Source organism: Sminthopsis crassicaudata, chromosome 5, assembly GCF_048593235.1.
Source record: "Sminthopsis crassicaudata isolate SCR6 chromosome 5, ASM4859323v1, whole genome shotgun sequence".
Taxonomy (NCBI): domain Eukaryota; kingdom Metazoa; phylum Chordata; class Mammalia; order Dasyuromorphia; family Dasyuridae; genus Sminthopsis; species Sminthopsis crassicaudata.
The window spans coordinates 156006155-156022013 of NC_133621.1; the positions used below are offsets into that span (position 1 = coordinate 156006155).

Sequence of the window (15859 nt, forward strand, 5' to 3'; positions counted from 1 at the left end):
TTCCTTATTCCTTCCTTCTATTGCTAAATCTGTTTCAATCTGTTGCTAAATCTAACAATTTCTACCTCTATTTTTTTTTTATAATCACACTATTACTGCATTATTTTAGGCCCTTTTACTTGGACTATTGCAATATATTTCTAAATGATCTTTCTGTCCTGTATCTTCTTTTTCAGATCATTTGTTTAAATTTGTTTATATCTTTCACATATAACATATATATATATATCAAAGATGTCTTATTTCATTTCTAGACTCTTATTTTTGAAGCCCCTAGAGGAAGTATGAGAGTCATGAGTCAATCATTACAACTACCTATATAAATAAGATTCTAGCTTATGGGTTTTTTAATATAAAAACATGTAATATCCTGGCTATTTTTTTCTGGAGTCTGGAGTCTGAGCTCCAGTTTCAGCACACTCACACTCGAGTCTCTTTATTTCAAGTTCTCTCAGCCCTTTATATACCTTACAATTATATCACTATAGCACAGTGAGCATGTGCCAACTGTAGGACCATTACATCACCATACTAAGTATTAAGTATATGTGAACTAGAGAACCATCATCTCATCAATCACATTGAGTTAATACCCTAAGATAAGTATCTTTGCTTCAAGTATACTTTTCTCAGTTCCCCAATATCTCTGGTCCTCTACAAAAACCAATATTTAAAAATATGAATAGAATGATAAAGTATCTGTGACTTTTGATGAATTAATGTATACAAGTAAGTTAAGTATTATAGGACAATTGCACTTGTTTCACAGGCTAGCAAAGTTATGCTTAAGATTCTACAAGCTAGGTTTCAGCAATATGTGAATGAAGAATTATCAGAATAGCAGGCTGGTTTTTGAAAAGGTAAAAGCATGATCTAGAGACTAAACTGCTCAACATTCACTGGATTGGAAAGAAAGTAAGGGAGGTCCAGAAAAAAATAGCTACTTCTGCTTCAATGACTACATGAAAGCCTTTGTATGGATCACAACAAAAATGTAGCATTTCCTCAAAGAGATGGTTGTATTAGGTGATCTTACTTTTTCTTCTGAGGAAACTACATGCAGATCAAGATGCAACAGAACAAAATATGGAACAACTGATTGGTTTAAGATTTAAAAAAGAAAAGAACAAGGCTGTATATTGTCATCACATTAATCTTATATGCATAGTACATGACAGGAAATGCCAAGCTGGACAAATCAAAAAGCATAACTAAGGTTTCTTGGAAAAAATAATCTCAGATATGAAGATGACAAAATTCTCATAGCAGATAGTGGAAAAGAATCAAGAAACCTATTTATAAGGTTGAAATAGGAAAATTTAAAAGTTGACTTGAAGCTAAAGAACAACAACAAACAACAATAAAACTAAGATCATGGAAATTGGTCCCATGATTTCCTGGCAATCATAGGAAGAAGAAATCGAAGCAGTATTAAATTTTATATTCATGGGCTCAAAAATCATTGCACACAGCCAAGGCAATCATGACATTAAAAGACAGCTTTCCTTCCAAGGAGCAAGTATGACAAATTTGGACAGTATATTAAAAAAACAATTAAAACATTGTTATGGGCCAGAAATTTGAAACAAGGATTCTTACAAGGTGTTAACTCAGTGGAATTGGTGATGCAGTGGCTATCTATTATAGCATGGTGATTAAATCAATCAAACTGAACTTTAGAGAACTATTAATCTTACAACAAATAATGGTTCTCTAGTGATATAATGATTGGCTTATACTCAGTATGATGAATGGATTTAATTGTAATAGAGCATATAATCTGGGACAAATTCAGTCAGGATGGGACACAGAGGCAGATTTATTCCATCATCCACCTTTGTGGTAGCTGGATGCTGAAGCACAAGTCCTCAGACTCAGAGCCAGATTCATTAACTTCATCTCACACTATCATGTGTGGCTGACCTCCTGCACTTCCCCCTCTGAGACCAAGGATGGTCTGAAAGGCTCTCCAGAAAGCTGGCCCTGGCCCCAGGCAAGGAAACTAGACTGAAGGAGATAATAAAGGATTTGGACTTTAACACCTGGCTATTCTTGTGATGATTACAGAAAAGAAGGCTGGTCCAGAGACTCCAGAAAACCAACAAGAACATTACATCACATTGTCAAACAAAAGTCTATATAGAAAAAAAAAAAAATTTTCTCCCAGTAGCAATGTATGGCTTTGACAATTTATCTATAAGGAAAGCTGAATACCTCAGAAGCACTGCTATCAACTTATGGTGCTGGAGAAAGCATTTAAGATTCTCTTGTACACCAAGGAAATCAAATCAACCAATACTTAAGGAAATTTTAATTTTGATTATTGAAGTTTAAATGTTTTGACCACATAATGAGAAGATAGGATTATTATAAAACAACCTGTTGGTAGGAAAGATTAAAGAGAAAATGAGAAAAGGACTGCAGAGGATGAAGTGAATAGATAATGTCAAGGAATCCATAAAGGTGAGTTTGCACCGACTTCAAAAGATAGTGGAGGATAGAAGGGTCTGGTAGGTTATGTTCATAAAGTCATGAAAAGTTAGACAGGACTAAACAACAACAACAACAACAAAAATAAAGTATTAATTTGAAACTAGAAGCATTTTTTTAAAATGATCTTTTCTTTGGTGTATCTCAGTCTTTTAAAAGAAAACCCATCAGTTCATAGATTTAAATACACACATACACACACGCACACACGAGAGAAAGAGAGAGGAGAGAGAACTGACTGAAATTTATAAGAATACAATCCATTCCCCAATAATAAATGGTCAAAGAATATGAACAATTTTCAGATAACTAAAGACCATTAGTAATCATATGAAAAAATGCTCTAAATCACTATTGATCAAAGAAATGCAAATTAAAACAAATTTTAAGTACAACTACACATCTCTCAGATTGGCTAAGATGATGGGAAAAGATAACGATGAATATGGGAGGGTAAAATTGGAATAGTAATACATTGGATCAGTTTACAACTCCACCAACAACCATTTTGGAGAACAATATAGAACTATATTCAAAGGTCTATAAAATCGTGCATACCCTTTGCCATCAGTGGTTTTATTGGGTCTGTATCCCAAAGAAATCATAAAAAAGGGAAAAAAATTCCACATATGCAAAAATGTTTGTAGAAGCCCTTTTTGTAGAGGCAAGGCACTGGAACATAAGTGGATGTCCATCAGTTGGAGAATGGCTGAATAAGTTATGCTATATGAATGTTAAGGATTATTATTGTTCTATGATGATTTCAGAGAGAACAGAAGAGACTTACATGAAATAATGCTAAGTGAAGTGATTAGAACCAGAAGATCATTATACATACCAACAAGATTATATAATGATCAATCGTGATGAAAGTGACTCATTTTAATAGGTAGGTAATTCAGGCAAGCTCCAATGGTCTTTTGATGGAGAGCCATCTGCACACAAAGAGAAGATTGTGGGAATTAAGTGTGGATCACAACATAGTATTTTTACATTTTTGTTATTGTTGTATGCTTGCATTTTGCTTTCTTTCATTTTTTTTTTGCCCTTTTTGATCTAATTTTGATGTAAACTTATCATATTCAGCATGATAATTGTGAAAATATGCATAGAAGAATTGCACATATTTAATATATATTGGATTACTTGCCATCTAGGGGAGGGGATGGGAGAGAAGGGAGGGAGAAAAAAATGGAACACAAGGTTTTACAAGGGTGAAAACTATGCATATATTTTGAAAATAAAAAAGTTTTTTTTTTTTTTTTTTTAAAGTACTTTCTTTTCTGAAATATATAAATAGATATACATGTTCCCACACTTCAGGCTATACATCATCCTTCTCTACTTTCATGTTATTTTCTAATTTCCCCCCCATAGAAACATTTGCTTTCTTAATGTTTACCAAAGGGGCATGATTTCCTTTGTTTTTAGACCCCTATCTTACCAAGAGTGCCATTTATAAGAATAAAGTAATGGATAATGATGACAAAAAACAAAATAAAACAAAAACAAAAACAAACAAACAAACAAAAACAATTAGAGCAGCAAGTAATATAAAGGAAAGAATCTGGAACATTTAAATTCAACTTTTATCTCAGTGGTCTTTCAGAGGTCTTTTTTACCTCTAAATCTATGACCATGTGATTGGGAAAGCTAGTGATAGGGTCTTAATCACAGTAAATCAGCTACTGAGACCTTCTGTCCTTGCCCAGTAGAGAAGAAAATCAATGGGGCAGCCTCCAATCCCATCTCAGAAGACAAATTCTGTGAAACAAAGCTGTTTCTTTAAAAAGCAGGCAAAACTCCTCCCTGCAAACACAAAGGACCTTGTGCTCAAAACCAAGGTTCAGAGATGCCCAGGAAGCATGGTACAGCATTCCTTTTAACCCAGGAACAGAGCTTTGCCATAAAAGTAAAAAAAAAAAAAAAAAAAAAAAAAAAAAAAAAAAAAAAAAAGGAGGAAATTGCAAAAGAAAAGAGAAAAAAAAGTTGAAGAAACATAATATAATCTTGACCATAGAAAGCTACTATGGTGACAGGAAAGACCAAAATATTAATTCAGACAAGGGCAAAATGTACACAGAGGAAATCTCAGAGTGATATGAACTGATCTCAAGCCCAAAGAGCTTGAATGTAATTATAAAAAAACTTTAAAAGGCAAATAAGAAAGGTAGAAGAAAAAATGAGCAATGAAATGAAAGGTATGCAAGAAAGAGTCAACAGCTTGGAAAAGGAAGCCAATTCCTTAAAAAATACATTTGGCTAAATACAAACAAAAATCAACTAAAGTAAACAACATTTTGAAAAGCAGAATTAACCAAATAGGAAAAGAGATACAAAAGCTAACTGGGAAAAAAATCAAACATTAAAAACTAGAATAGGGCAAATGGAAGCTAATGACACTATGAGACATGAAGAATCAAACAAACTAAAAAGAACAGGAAAATGTAAGAAAATGTGAAATGTCTCATTAGAAAAACAGACAACCTGGAAAATAGATCTAAAAGAGACAATTTTAAAATTGTTGGTCTACTAAAAGGCCATGACAAAAAATTAAAATAAAATAAAAAAAGAATCGGATAACATTCTTTAAGAGATCATTAAAGAAAACTGCCTCAATATTCTAGAAAGTGAGGAGGAAATATTCATTGAAAGAATCTATCAATCACCTTCAGAAAGATAGCCCACAAAAAAAATCCCAAGGAACATTGTTGCAAAACTCCAGAACTATAAACTCAAGGAAAAAATACTGCAAGCTGCCAGAAAAAAACAAAAACAAAACTGAAATGTCAAAGATCAACAGTCAGGATTACCCAGGATCTGTCATCTTTTACAATAAAAGATTGGAGGATCTGGAATATTGTATTCCAGAAGGCAAAGAATTTAGGATTCCAATCAAGAATTAACTACCCAGTGAGACTGATCATCTTCTTTTAGGGGATATGATGGATCTCCAATGAAGTAAGATACTTTCAATTATTTTTGTTGAAAAAAATCCAGAACTAAACAGAAAATTTAATCTACAAACACAGGACCCAAGAGAAGCATAGAAAAATAAACAGGGAAAATATATATTATTTAAAGATTAAACTGTTTACATCCCTAGATAAGAAAACATTATCTGTATCTCTTTAGAACTATATCTGTTACTGGAGGGAGGCATCACATGGACAGAGGGTGTGATTATGAATGAAATCTGAGGTGATGATACCAAAGAAAAAGACATTAAGGAGTAGCAAAAGGAAAGAGGAAGTATAATGGGACAAAATATATCACATGAAGAGGCTAATGCAATTGATCTATTACAATAGACCTATTATAATTGACGGAAAGAAAGGAGGGGGATGAACACTGTCTGAAGCTTGATCTCATCAGTTTTGGCTCTAAGAAGAAATAACTTAATGTTTCAGTTAGGTATATAAAAATTTATCTAACCCTATAAAGAAGTAGGAGAAGAAAGAGGAAAGAAAAGGGAGGGATGGATAGAAGGGACAGCAGAAACACTAGGAAAACAAGGGAAAGGAAAAGGGAGGGGTGATTTAAAATAAGGTAATAAGTGGGATGGGTTAAAAAAAACCCACTACTATGAGAAGAGAGAGGGGTGATAGGAGATAAGATAGTGAGTGATGTGGGTAAAAAAAAAATAACTCAGGACAGGGTGGAAAGAGTGAACAAAAGCATATGCAGAAGAAAAATAGGATGGAGGGAAATACAGACTTGGTCATCAAAACTGTGAGTGTGAATGGGATGAATACTCCCATAAAATGAAAGTGAATAGCAGAGTGGATTAAAAAACAGAATCTTACAATATATTATTTGCAAGAAACACATTTGACACAGAGAGACACATATAGAGTAAAGGTAAAAGTCTGGAACAGAAATTATTATGCTTCAGCTGATATAAAAAGAAAAAAGGCAGGAATACCAATTCTGATCTCAGATAAAGCAAAAGAAATAAATTGATCTAATTAAAAGAGATAGGAAAGGAAAGTACCTCTTGATAAACAATGAAATAGTAACTACATTAAATATATATGCTCCAATTGGTAGAGCATATAAATTCCTAAAGAAGATATTAAGCCAGTTGCAGGAAGAAAGAGACAGCAAAGTTATATTAGTGAGGGATTTCAACCTTCTCTTCTTAACATAAGACAAATTTAACTACAAAATAAACAAGAAAAAAACTAAGATGATTAATAAGATCTTAGAAAATCTGGATATGATAGACTTTTGGATAAAATTGAATATAGACAGAAAGGAATACACTTTTTTTTTTTTTTTTCAGCAGTACATGGCACCTACACATAAACTGACTATGCATTGGAGCATAAAAAGCTCACAATCAAATGCAGAAAGATAATAATAATAAGCATTTTCTTTTCAGACCACAAGGTAATAAAAAGTATATTCAGTAAAGGAGCAGGGAAAGATAGACTAAAAAACAATTACAAACTAAATAATCTAATACTAAAAAATGAGTGTCAAAAATCAAATCACAGAAACAATTCATAATTTCATCCAAGAGAATGGCAATAATGAGACAATATAACAAAATCTATGGGATGCAGCCAAAGCAGTTCTTAGGGAAAATTTCATATCTGTATAAAGCTACAGGAATAAAACAGATAGAGATCAATAAATTGGGAATACAACTATAAAAGCTAGAAAAAGAACAAATTAACCCCTGAAATTAAATACTAAATTAGAAATTCTGAAACTCAAAGAATAGATTAATAAAACTGAAACTAAGATTGAACTAATTAATAAAATTAGGAATTGGTTTTATGAAAAAAAAAACTAGTGAAATAGATAAAACTTTGGTTAATTTGATTAGAAAAAGGAAAGACAAAAACCAAATCACCAGAATAAAAAATGAAAAACAAAATTAAAGCAATAATTGAGAGGTATTTTGCCCAATTGTATGGTAGCATATCTGACAATATAGATGAATATTTACAAATATATAAACTGCCCAGATTAACAGAAGAGGAAATAAATTACTTCAATAGTGGCATTTTAGAAAAAAAGAAATTGGAGAAGCCATTAATGAACTGCATAAGAAAAAAAAAAATCTCTAGGGCCAGATGGACTCACAAGTGAATTCTATCAAACATTAAAAATAATAATAATAATTCCAATACTATATAAGTTATTTGGAGAAATAGATAAAGAAGTTCTGTCAAATTCCTTCTATGACACATATTTGGTACAGATACCTAAACCTGGAAGACCCAAAACAGAGAAAGAAAATTATGGACCAATCTCCCTAATAAATATTTATGGAAAAATATTAAATAAAATCTTAGCAAATAAACTACAGGAACTTATTTACAAGGTTAATACAATATGATCAAGTGGGATTTATGCCAGGAATGCAGAGTTAGTTCTATATCAGTAAACTATTGCCATATAATTGACTATATCACTAACAAAAAAACAACAGAAATCAATGAACACAACTTTGATTACATTAAACTAAAAAGATTTTGCACAAATTCCTTCAACTAGTCCTCTCTCTTTTCATAGGATTCCCAAACTTTTCATAAACTTAGCACTTCTGAAATCTCTTCATTTTTTCAATTATCCTCCAATATTTCAGGACCAAAATGTCAATGAAATACATCATATTTTATTATACTAGGGCAGAGTACAAGAAGAAAACTTCCTTTCTTATTGTGAATTTCTATTATTTTTGCCCTTAAACACAATAGCATTTGTGCAGAATGTGTATATTTGTGAGTATTCATAGTGTGCTTGAAGTCAATACAAACCTTTAGGTCTATTTTACATAAAATTATATTAAGCTATATATCTCTGATTCTATATAAGGCCAATTCAATTAGTAGTCACTTAATAAGTATTTATTAAGTGACTATTTGTCATTCTCTATTGATACTTTTTAGTCAAGTATAGGAGTATTTACAATTTGTAACTATAAATACATAAATAAATGATATTTATGAATATTTCTAGTACATTTCATTTTCTCAGACCATGATTCTAATCTGCTTCTAATCTTTTTTGAATGATTATCCTTTCCCCTTATATTTTAGCCACCTTCTGTGAAAAGTGTCACCACCCATTTTGGTAAAGGTAGCCTCATTAGTCACATTGTATATAGCAGGGAAATCAATGAAAGCATTAAGAAATGCCTTTTGTGTTCTTTGGCAATGCGATAGGTACTAGATATATAAATATTAAAAATGAAAAATAAATTTGCAATGGTCTTATGTTCTAACAGGATAGATAACAAATATATAAGCATGTAGCTCTTTTAAAAAAATACAATAAAGAATCTTTACAAAGTATGTATGTAAAATAGCAAGGGAAGACAGCAGAGGTTGACAGAATGAGGAAAGATTTCATGATGTTGCCTAAGCTGGTCATTGAAAGGAGGAAATATTATTTGATGAGGAAGGAGTGAGGAGAGAATGCATTCCACATGTGGGAGACCGCAAATACAAAGGAATGGAGAAGTCAGAAAGAATTCTAGGCAAGAAGAATTCAGCCAGTTTGGCTAGATTGCACAATGACAAAATAATGTATGCTGAAACCAGAAAGATAGGTTAGTGCCAGGTTATGAAGGCTTTTCAATGCCAAATAAAGATTTTTTTCCTCCTAAAAACAAGAAAAGGAATAATTTATGTATTGACTAAAAAAATGATACAATCAGATTAAAACAATATCAAGGTAAAAACTAGACAGTTCCATTTTTTATATTTGTGTTAAAATAGAAATATGGGCAGAATTGAACCATGATAAAGCAGCAAATATTTATGTCCAAGATGACAATAAATTATTAATTGATTTCTTGAGAGTGGGGATGGGAATGGAAGTTCCATGATAGAACCAATAATGTTTATTTCAAACATCTCTATTAACACAGTATTTCTAAAACAAAGGAAATGCATTAATATTATCGGTCAAAAAAGAAACAGGGGGAACTATAATCATTTATTCACTTCAAGTTAATTAATTTCCCACTTTACCAGATGTTTTATACACACACACACACACACCATTAAGCATTATTGAAAATAGAATAGGAAATGTTCTATTGAACATTAAAGATGAATTATAATGTTTATGTAATAAATTTCAAATAAAATGAATCATATTTTATTAACATCATTAAAAATAAGATTGCAATAATTTTCTTAAATCACTCTAAATAAAAGAAGTGGTGAAAGGAAAAGTTAATTGATCTAATTCATGCCTGAACTTGAACCCTTTTTATCAAATCAGACAAATGGTCATTTAGCTGTACACCTCCAATTGTTAGGAATTTTATTTTTATCTCAAAGCTGCATTTTGTCTTTTCACAGAATTCAAACATCATTCCTAGTTCTGCCATCTGAGACAAACAAAAGAAGTTTATCTCTTCTTAAGCAAGACAACTTGTTAAATAATTAACAATAAATACACCTCATTCAAGTCTCTTCTCCAGTTCTATCAATTGATGCTTATATGGAATGAACTTGCAGCCCTTTACCATCTTTGATTGTCATCCTTTGGATGTTGTCTAAGTTAGTAATATCATTCCAAAGGGTGGTGGCTAGGATTATACAAATTGCTACAGATGTGGTGGACCCGTGGCCAAGTACTGGATGCTATGGTCTCACTACTTCCAGAAAACATTTTCAATACTGCCATCTAGGATTGCACTGGACTTGTTGGCTGCTGTACCACACACAATTGAACTCATATTTCATTAGAACTTTGGGATCTTTTCCAAGTAAATAACTCTGTAGTGAAAACTCTTTCTTCTTGAACCTGAAGCTAATTTTTTGAACCCAAATGAGAAACTTCACACATTTATCTCAATTAAATCCATTTTGTTCAATTTTAGTTCAATGTTTCATCCTGTTAATATCTATTTGGATCCTAATTCCACCAATCCAACATTCAACCTATCCTATCTATATCCTCCCTGAAAATTTCATAAACTTGACATCTTTTATTACATCTAAGTCATTGAGAAGAGTTGAAGAACAGCATAGGATAAAGGACAGATTGCAGGTACTTTCCAATACAGATCCTTCTCTTTCTCATTCCCACCCATGTTGATAATAAACTATTAATTATTGTGCTTTGGGTATTTCCATTGAACCAGTTTTGAATTTACTGATCTGTAAATTATTATTATCCACTTGACACATCTCCAAATTGTCTATAACACTACCTTTAAGATTTACAAAATGTTTTAGATACATTATTTCATCTAATCCTCACATTAAAAAAAAACAATAACACAGTAATGATGAAAGTACTAGAGCTATTATTATCACCATTTTAGAAATGAGGAAACTGAGGTTTCAAAAGGTTAAGTAATCACATACACCTTTTAAGCATCAAAATAGGGATTCGATGAAAAACCAATGGGATTAGATTGCCTCTTTATGATCATCATGTCTTTTTCTGAATGTTTTCTAAACATCTTTGTAATATTGATGTAAACTGAGATGTTTTGGAGAAAAAATAAAGTAAATTGTGTCCCCTTTAACCTTTTACGGGGACCCTGAAACTGTGTCCCCTTTAATCTATGGGGAAGGGTGATTGGGGTCTCAGGCTCTCCTTTGGGAGGGGTCACACCCCCTCCCAAAATAAGTAATCTCTTTTCAATTGGAAATCTCGGCCTGAGACATAGTCAATATTGAATGGTTCAAAATCCCAGTTAAGTAATCTCATTCAATTTTGAATTGAATTGAAAATTAGTCTCTTAGAAGTTGCCTCCTTCCTAGACACACCTTCCTCCCAGGGATCAGGCAACCTAAATACATCTAGGGCTGTGTGCCCACTAAGAAAGTTGTCCTCTTACCACTTTTTTCTTAACCTACCTTTGCTAAATTCCAAACAGAACCTTGCCCACTAAGAAAGCTGTCTTCCTAGCAAGCTGTCTTCTTAGTGTAAATAAATCCCCTTCTTTGCCACAAACCTCATGGCTGTATACATTGGGGTTTGCAAATTCTTTCTCAAAGCCTGCTGCTGGTCAAGGGGATTCCATTGCTGTTAGGGGATCTCTTACCCTCAATTCTGGCACCTCATCAATATTATGGCCTAAAATTTTGCCAAAAATTAGTCAAGCAATAAAAAATAAACTTTGTTTTTTGACAGAAATGCAGTTTCTCCCTCCTCTATTCCATTCTCATCATTCTGAAATAACTAATAGTAGCCTAAATATATATATATCAATTTTTTTTTAATCTCCTAGGATGAAGCCATTGGAGGTGTAATTCTGGAGAAACTGAGGCAAGATAGAGATTAGAGAGTATTTAATAATGTATTAAATGGGAGAGATTTACTGAGACCAAATGGATCGATGGGTTGGTCACAGGGCTGAATGAGATTGTCTCCAAGAATCCAGCAAACAATGTGAGGTTCTCAATGACCTATATACACATTGGCTTAGACTCAGGGGGGTATACTGAGGCAGGAGTGGAGTTAGGGTGCTGAGAGCAGGAATGGGACTCTGACAGGGTAGGGTGAGAGGGGGATGACATCGTAGCTTGGGATGGGAAGAGGCATTCTGATATTCTAAAACATAAGATCTTTTATCCTTAATAAATATTCTGATAAAAAGGGAGGGGAGGTTTTGCAGGATCTTTAAGAAACTGAGTTAGGACTGGGCCAGGATAATTAGGGAGATTGAGTCAGGACAATAAAAGAGAACTGTGGCATAACATTGGGTCTGTTAATATGATATTACCAAATGCATTTAGGGACTAGCTTACTACTTCCTTAACTAATTTCATTTATACTTCTCTATTTACCATTTTTATTTTGTTCTTACCAGTTCAGAGATCATTTTCTTCCTCAACTGATCAGAGATTAAAAGGAGAGAGACTGAGTAATTACTTCTCTCTGTCATCTTTTATCTCTTTTTAATCCTCTTCTAGTTCCTAATAAAGCCTTAAAAGGAGACCATTTTCTATAGGCTTTATTTAGCTTTCCATCTAATCTGACTTCCCTCTCATTCTATAGTGTTTTTCATTCTATTCTTATGAAAGCATGTCATCCATCTGTAACCTTGTTTCCATACCAATCTATATTGATAAATAATTTTCCTTTCTTTTCATAATTGTCTCCATAGATCACTGCCTATTTTTCATCTCTCTGGAATTAATTTTTTTTTTATTTTGAATTTTTTTCTGAAAAGTTTCCCTGTTCCTCCCCAGTTGAACCTTTCTTTAGGACTTTAGCATATAAAACTGTATTTAATTCCCACTCTCACCCCTCCCATAGATCCTGTGAAAGCAGTTTTTCAATATGAAAGGTACTAAGCAGTTCATGAACTAAATTGTCATGATTTTGTTAGGAAAAGCTCTCCAGCACAATTGTTGTTGTTTGTTTTACTTTCTCAAAGAGTATCATGACAACAGGAAGGTGATGATATGATCTGTAAGTGAATTGGATTTAAGTGAAGGAGGCCTATGCAAAGTAACCAACTTCATTCTCTTCTCCAGAACCAACTAGGTTCAGTGGAAACATATAGATTGGATGACTTGTAATGGTCCTGGCTGCAATAGGAAACATTGGCCTTATAAGATTATTTTACTTTTATTCACTTTTACTAAGGAAATGGCCCTTTAATGAATAAAGTTACATAAGAAATTAGTCAAAGAATGGCCTCTCTTACTAAATTTATTTATTTTAATAATTTTTTTTTTTTTTTTTTTTTTTTTTTTTTTTTTTTTTTTTTGCTGAGGCAATTGGGGTTAAGTGATTTGCCCAGCTAGGACATGTTAAATTTCTGAGGTCACATTTGAACTCAGTTCCTCCAGACTTCAGGGCTGGTGCTCTATCCACTACATCAACTAGCTGCCCCTCTATTACTAAATTGAAAAAAAAAAAAAAAAAAGAAAGAAAAAAGAAGAAAAAAAGTCTTTCTGGGATGGGGGAAGACTTTCTGATTTTCTGAGCAAAACAGAAACAATTGCTATTTACACTCACTCTAAGTCATTAGGGCCCAAACAATGACCAGTTTAGTATTGGGATAAGGGATAAATAAAATCTACTATCATTACTCTATCATGGTTCCTTGATAGGCATATTATGGTCTATTCCTTGAACACCTGATCTTTTTCCTCTTAATGCATTCTGTAGTATCCTATGATGATAAGATCACTTCTGTTTTTGCCTGCACTGGATATCATTCAGAACCCTACACTGTAGTTCCTCACTCTCACTCCTATATTTCTTTTATAAATATATCTTTCTCTTTCCTCTCCCATTACCTATCTTTTTCCTAATTGACAAGGGGAGCCCAGAAACTCTTACACTCTCTCTTGGACTTTGTGGGGGAAAGTTTGGGAAACTCCCTCAGAGAAGTTCTCTCCTGAGAGAACCACCCCAGGGAATCAAGATAAAATGGTTTTATTCTGTTATCTGAGTAGGACTAGATGAGTCCAGGACCACTTCCACTTAGCCAAAGCTGGAGATTGAGATTTCTAGCCAATACTATTGAGTTGGAGATTAGTCCGGGGACATTCATTCAATTCCAAGATTCTCTATTTTTGATTTCAACTCAAACTGCTCCCAGCCCCCACCAAGAACTACCCATATGGCAAGCTTCCTTCAACCCAACTCCTTTCAGAGGACTTAATTATGTCAAGGAACCTCTCTCTCTCTTTGGGATAGTTGTGATCCTGTGCCCATTGAAAAGACATTCTCTTTCAGTATTACTCTCTCTTTATCTCTCTCACCTATTTTCCTAACAGGACCTTATTCACCTTTCTGTAGGGATTTCTCTGCTAGAAACTTTCTTTGCTAGAGGATTTCTCTGCTAGATCTTTACTTTTCTGTCAGGACCTCACTACTAAGGAAGTTAGCCCACAAAAGCTGACTTCTCAGTTCTAATAATAAACTTCTTTTGCCAGCTTAACTTTTCGGGTTTGTAAATTCATTTACGAAGGACCTGCACCAACCAGAAAGGGGTAACCACAACTTCCTGCCCTGCACCAAACCTCACCATTTTTGGCTCCTTGACAGGGAATCAAGGGGAACTGAACCTCATCATTATGAATAAATATTTCATTCTAGAGTCATAGATATATTTCTCATCCCATCTAATTATAGTTATACTATAAAGTCTCTCTTTGTAGCATAATTTTTAATTCACCTTGTTTATGATTTAAATCTGCAGATGTTTATAGATATCAGAAGGCACAGATCTTAGTATTGATGTTACTCTTGGGTTTTTCCTCATGGAAATTTTGGGAATATTCTCCCTCACACATACTAGCCACTCCCTGTGCTAGAGGATCATATCTTAGGGTTTGTTGAGCTTCAAGATAACTATGAATAGATTTTAGTAGGTCCAACAACTTTTACAGGAAACCAAAATTATATCTTTATTTCAATATAATTTGGTTTCTGTAATATTCGTCTCTAAAATATATTGTTCTCTGGGAGCAGGTTTCTTTTCAGTTCAATAATTCAGTTCAGATTCAATAATCACCTCAAATGCAGCCAGAAGTTAAAGTCCAAATTCTTTATTATTTCCTTCAAAATCTTGTCTGTTTTCCTGGGGCCCGGTTAGCTTTCTTAGAGGCCTATCTCTCTCCTTGGTTCTGAGAGCTCCTGCTGCTAGTCCTTTGTCTCTGCCAGCTTCTGCCTCTAGCTTCCTCCAAATGAGCTTCTAATAGGCTTGGCTTATCCTGGCCCTGACAGCTCCTCCTTATATGCCCCACACTGACTATACACCAATCATTATATCACTAGGAAACCATTATTTGTTATAGGATTAAACAATGCTAAACTAGATTTAACCACTGTCTCCTCAATTCCACTTAGTACCTTGTTTCTAGTTCTGGCCCATAACATCTCCTTGTAGGATCAGATCAATCATACTGAACCATGCTAAATTAAATAATTATTGTCTCTATCAATTCCAGTGACTTAGCACCTTGTAAGAATCCTAACAGGTTTCCACATGTATTTTAGTGTATACATTTAAAAACATTCTGAAAAGGGAGGTCCCTTGATGCAGAAAAGGTTAAGATGTCTTGTTCTAATAATATATGGCTCGAGACTCATTGTCCTATGTGTGTGTATGTATACACACATATAAATATCATATTCATATACAAAGTTTGCTTCCTTTCTCTTGCTTTTTAATTTAAAGCCCTTTTGACTATATTTGCAAATACTAGCCCTTGTTAGCAATATTTTATCAATGGCCAAGCAATTCTATTTTTTTAAATTATCATCTTGCTTTTTTCTTAATTCTGATCTTCTTTTCTAATCCTTTCCTTTAAATCAAGAGTACTGATGAAAAACACTAACCATTTCCCTTCAGTTTCTTACCATGACTTTATAATCTTTAGTAACACTTTCTAGATTCCCTCTGGCAATATCATTTGTGTCCAGG

At 33.3% G+C, this 15859-nt stretch overlaps 1 protein-coding gene across 3 annotated transcripts in view; it reads right to left on the bottom strand.

Annotated features, from left to right (window-relative positions):
* Positions 1-15859, bottom strand: part of SEMA3A (semaphorin 3A) — a 636674-nt gene that overhangs the window by 497793 nt on the left and 123022 nt on the right. Inside the window, exon 1 of one of the 3 annotated variants that reach the window (XM_074268521.1) lies at positions 3329-3344. The exons of the other annotated variants lie outside the window; for them this stretch is intronic. The gene's annotated coding sequence lies outside the window, so the exon portion shown is untranslated. Of the gene's footprint in view, positions 1-3328; positions 3345-15859 lie in introns of those variants that run through there. 3 annotated transcript variants of the gene reach the window in all.